At 33.2% G+C, this 6,000-nt stretch overlaps 1 pseudogene; it reads left to right on the plus strand.

The window, feature by feature from the left end:
- Window positions 1-1,579: 1,579 nt before the first annotated feature.
- On the plus strand, window positions 1,580-5,672 carry LOC100818191 (1,4-dihydroxy-2-naphthoyl-CoA thioesterase 1-like; annotated as a pseudogene).
- Window positions 5,673-6,000: the final 328 nt, after the last annotated feature.

A 6,000-nucleotide genomic window follows, 5' to 3' on the forward strand; every position in this document is an offset into this window, starting at 1 on the left:
TGACCACGAACTCCCTCTCCCCTCCGTTCTCAAAAGCCCTTTCATCATTGTCGATAGTCCCCAAAGCTCTGCCGCCGGCAACCCTGGTCTCACTTCCTCCCATTTGCTTCTTCAATTTTCCGTTAACAATTCCAGTTGTATGTAATTTTGAAGTCATCTCTCTCTCTCTCTCTCTCTCTCTCTCTCTCTTTTGTAGAGGAGATCGCGAAGCCGTTCCCGAAACTGTTCGGGCAACCGTCCGCGGCTTTGGTGTCAAGTGATTCCCATGCGCCGCATGCAAATCGAAAGCTGAAGATTGGCGTGGTTCTGTCCGGTGTCCAGCCTCCCGACGGTCACAATGTTATTTTTGGAATCTTCGGTAAAGAATAATCTTCAATTGAGTTGAGTTGAATCAGTGTTTTGATTCTGCATGTTGCATAGGTTTATGTGGTTTTGCTTTAATTTGAACGTTTGATATTGGTTTTAGATTACCTACAAGACCTTGCAGAAGGAAGCACATTGTATGGTTTCAGGGGTGGTCCAGCTGGCATCATGAAGTGCAAATACATTGAACTTACCTCAGATTATATTTATCCTTCCAGAAATCAGGTTTATTTTCCTATAAGTGTAGTTTTGACACAATATATTACCTTTATTTTTTTTACCAAATGACACCACCATGTATTCAATTTGTATATTTACAATTTCAATTGGCTTCTACACATACTATAACGTAACACATGGTTTTGGAACATCAGCGGTATTTATATTACTTATTAAATCTAATTTTGGCCTCTCGAATTGTGTTTTTGTGTATAATATAGGTTAACTCATTTACTGTCTATTTTACTATTCATCCTTTTCATTTTCTATTTAATCTGTTTGTTCATCATGGGAATAGGACTAGAGTTAGACCTATTAAGATAATTAAAAGTATAGTAGGTTTTATGATTTGATAAGAGAAATAGAAAAAAATAAGTATTGATAAGATGATTAAGATAATGAGTATTACTCCTTTTACAATCCTTTTCATTTGGCCACCGTAACTACTATTTTTGTATGTGACAAATTTATTGGTAAAAAGCAGTACGTGGAGAGTCACTGCTAATAGCTAATTCAATTTAAAGATCAACTTCATTTGAGCTCACAATGAAGATATCAATAGGAGTATTAATGCAATTCCTCTTCTAGCGCAGCTCTCACTAAGAAATAGTCTAACTCTAAACCATTAAGTTGAGTTGTGTCCAATTTGGCAGGTAACAGAATGGAAAGAGTGCAACTTTCTTATACATTAAGCCATGGGAGTATTTATACTATTTTATAGAAAATGCTCCTTTTTAATTGGTATACTACCACTGGATCTTACGTTTAGTTCTAATATCTCTTGCATAGTTTGTGGAAATTTCAAATTTGGATGGCATAGTTTGATTCTATGATATATCCAACTGCATTTATTTGATCAATCTTACATCTTGTTATTCTAAATATTCTGAAAGACTATTGTGGCTAGGGAAACCCATTTCATCCCATTTCATCTTGTTATTAATACCATAGTTAGAACTTAGAAGCAAACCCATTTCATCCAATTTTTATTGATAAAATGGAATCATTATCATCATCAAAGACTGCTGCTGAAGTAGATGTCACCCTTCATTTTTTGGCTTTGAGCTTCAACACTTATCTTCACAAAGGGTGTCTGGACATCTCACTGTCACCCAAAAGTGCTGCCAGGTATAGCATATGTTATGCTTTGCTTAATTTGATTTTCTTTAATTAATTAGTTAATTAAATTTGTATATGCAATATCCCTGGTGCAGCGGTAAAGTTGTGCCTTGGTGACTTGTTGGTCATGGGTTCGAATCCGGAAACAGCCTCTTTGCATATGCAAGGGTAAGGCTGCGTACAATATCCCTCCCCCATACCTTCGCATAGCGAAGAGCCTCTGGGCAATGGGGTACAAAGTTTTTTAATTAGTTAATTAAATTTGTATATGCATGGTGAAACTAGCCATTTAAGGTGTTGCATGGAGGGGTATCAGCACTGATTGCAGAATCTTTGGCAAGCATGGGAGCCCACATGGCTAGTGGATACCAAAGAGTGGCTGGGATTCAACTCAGCATCAACCATTTGAAAAGTGTTGTGCTTTGTTACTTGCTCTATGCTGAAGCTATCCCTTTAAATGTTGGCAGATCCATTCGGGTTTTCAATTTCTTTCTTTCATCCTTTCTTCTATTTATTCTACACTCATTGCTTACACAACATGCAGATCCAATCAAGCTGGAACAAAACCAAACTCATCACATTAAAACGAAGAAACCTATATTATTAACATGTCTTGGCCCTAACTTTTCCAGTTTTAAATCTTTTAGTATAGATGATATTTTGTTATTAGAATAATCTTTTTATTTGGCGAGGTGTAAATTTGGAGATAAATTCAGTGGGGGATCTTGCCCAAAGATTTTGAGGGGCCAAATAATTAAATAAATATACTTACAATTATTTACTTTACAGTTTCATTTATAGAATTTTTATTTTTATTATTATTTCATGATATATTTTATTCTCCTTTTATAATTTTCATATATAATTATCTTGCTCATGTTTCTTATACGGTTCTGTTTCTTCATGCATGTTGTTTTTAATTTCCTACCGTACAATATATATATATATATATATATATATATATATATAAATGCTTGTCAGAAATGTAGAAAAGATGCTTTGATTAATTATTAATGTAATAATATATATTTATGAATGTTTATATAAAGTTTGATAGGTATATATATTTATTGAATGAAGTTTGCCTTTTAAACTTGGCTCCGTCTAGGGGTGGGAATAGGTCAGGCCAGGCTTTAAAAGGCCTGAGCCTAGCCTACGATTAATTTTTGAGGCCTGAGCCTGGCCTATAGCCTATCAAAGGCTTTTATTTTGGCTCGGCCTGGCCAGGTAGCCTATTTAAAAGCCTATTTAAAAATCTTCTTCACATTAAATCTTTAATATTCCTAGTTGTTTTTACAAAAAATAAAAATAACACACCTTCTATAATAGGCTAAACAAGGCCTTAATATATAATTTGCCTTAATTTTTAATCTAACGTTAATTTAGTTGGTAGTCCTAAAAATATATTAATAATATAAACATAAATCACCAAATGATATAAAATAATCTAAAACAAAAGAAAACCTCATACTTGAGGTAGTATCATTCAAGTCTATCAAACCAACATATTAATTATTAAAACCAAAAAATAAAGCCTACATCTCCATTCTATTTGAACAGAACTGGTACATAAAATATCTACCAATAAAATTAATAGTAACGTCGTTTCATCATTAGCTCCTCCATATTCACCATAAGATAGGATATGATTTTTGTATAGAAACTTAATATGATATGATAGGATATGATTTTTGTATAGGAACGTAATAGGATATGATAGGATATGATTTTTGTATAGGAACGTTAATAGGATATGATTTTTATTTGCTCTAGAATACAGGAACGTAATAAAAGAAAAAGGAAACCTAATAGGAATAGAAAAAGGAACTGTTAACAGAAATAGGAAAACTAATAAAAATAATGAGAAATATAAAGGAACACATGACTCACACCTTGTAATTAAAATTTTACTTAATTATAGGAATGGAATCTGCTAGTTTTTAAAAAAAATAATATTAATTGTACCCAAAATATTATATATATATATATATATATATATATATATATATATATATAGGCCGGCCTATCAGGCTTATAAGGCTTTTTAATAAGCCTAAACCTGGCCTATTTAATTTAATAGGCTTTTAAAAAAGACTGAGCCTAGCATTTTAATTAAATAGGCCAGGTCAGGTCAGGCTTTATGTAAGCCAGGTCGTAGGCCCCTGTAGGCCGGCCTAGCCTATTCCCACCCCTAGCTCCGTCCTTGAAATCACCAATGAAGAGAAATTTCAGTATTCTTACTACTATTCTATTATGTATAAAAAAGGAAATTTTTAGTATTCAATTTGAATGTTAAACTTTTTAGGAGAGTATTCATGATAAAAGGTGCGCTTAATAATAAGAGTGAGACAAATGAAGAGAATGGATGAGAATGAATTGATTAAATTTAAGACTAATAATTTTTTGCATAATTTCCTGGATCGATGAACCATTATTAATGTTGTATTTTTGTGCAACTGTGAGTGATCTTTCATATAGTTGTGAAATAAAATATTGCCTTTACTCCTTCCTTTTATTCTGGAATGTGTACATGATTTGTATATGCTATTCTAGATGACCATTATCGGTAGGGAAATTTCAGGATTCAATTTGAATGTTAACCTTTTTCGGAGTATTCAACTATTCATGATAAAGGTGTTTGTAATAAGAGAGGCAAATGAAGAGAATGGATGGGGGGATGTGGATTCTCTTCAGTCACAAGTCATTATTGTGACTACATGAAATCCTACCACAAAAAATAATTATTATATATTAAATAATAAAAGAAAATATGACTCCAACATCTGGAGCATTGAACCATATATAACAGCAGGACTCTGCAGTTATTTTTTGAAACTTAATTCACCCCCCCCCCCCTCCCTCTTAAGTTATTGAGGCCACTTGTTTAACAAGTGGTATGAGAGCTTAATTCTTGTATAAGGTTTAGAAACTTCAAGAATAGTTATGGCCTCATCAAACTTTCTATTTCCCGAAGGAAACTCTATTAATAGGCCTCATATATTCAATGGTGTGGGTTATCATTACTGGAAAACTCGTATGCAAATCTTCATAGAGGCTATAGATTTAAACATCTGGGAAGCCATTGAAATCGGTCCTTACATCCCTACTATGGTAGCAAGAAATGGAACTATAGAAAAACCCAGGAAGCAATGAGATGAAGAAGAAAGGAAAATGGTACAATATAACTTAAAAGCCAAAAATATAATTACATATGCATTAGGCATGGATGAATATTTTAGAGTATCAAATTGCAAGAATGCAAAAGAAATTTGGGATACCTTACAAGTAACCCATGAAGGAACAACAAATGTAAAAAGATCTAGAATAAATACCTTAACCCATGAATATAAATTGTTTAGAATGAATCAAAATGAAACTATACATGATATGCAAAAGAGATTCACATTTATCAAACAATAAACTATATTTTGAGCACCCAACCCTCATCAAACAAGTAAATAATAAAAAGATGTTAAGTTTATAGGGTACCTCATTGAGTATTGAACCTATCCATACCTTTTGTGAGCAGTGAACTATAACCAATTTAAGTTCAGCTTCTTAAGTTGATTTGTAAGTTCATGACCCTTTTTGTAGAATCTCCATGAGTCTTTGCAACTTCCAGCCATGCTCTTTATCTTCTTGAATGAAGATCTTCATATCTTTTCATTGATACCTCCAAGTATGATGTCACACATAGGATTTCATAGTCAAGACATGTTTCTTTAGAACCTTTCTGAGTAGTGCAGTGACCATTATTTTCTCTTAAGCACAAGCTTAGAATGCTTTTAAATGAATCTATGTAGTTGGCACACATGAAATATTTCATTCGCGTGGCTATACATGAAAGCATTATTGATGTCCAAATGGAGGAACTTGATGTCTTTATGAGTAGCCAAAACAAGTCAAAAGTTTATGCAGTAGCATACTGCAACTTTTCATTCAATATGCTTCTAAAGGCTCTTCCCACTTGAGTGGCATGTTTATCTTTTAGAACATGAGCATTAGATTTTTCTTGGCTTTTCTAGATTATCTTCTTGAGGACAGAGAGTGTGTCTCACATTCATAGTGACCCATTCTTCAAAATATAGAAGCTTGTCCATGTAGCCATTCATGGAATTTTATAGTAGTTATACCTCAGTAGGAATAGGCTTTTAATCAACTTTGTAGTGCAAGTGAGTTTCTATTCAAAGGACTCTTGGTTAATGCATGACACATAGATCTTTCCTTATCTAACCTTGAGTTAGTTGTTCTTAGCTTGGCAAGAACATCAGCTATGATATTCTTGTGGAAGGTTAGGAA

This window comes from Glycine max, chromosome 2 (assembly GCF_000004515.6).
Source record: "Glycine max cultivar Williams 82 chromosome 2, Glycine_max_v4.0, whole genome shotgun sequence".
Taxonomy (NCBI): Eukaryota; Viridiplantae; Streptophyta; class Magnoliopsida; order Fabales; family Fabaceae; genus Glycine; species Glycine max.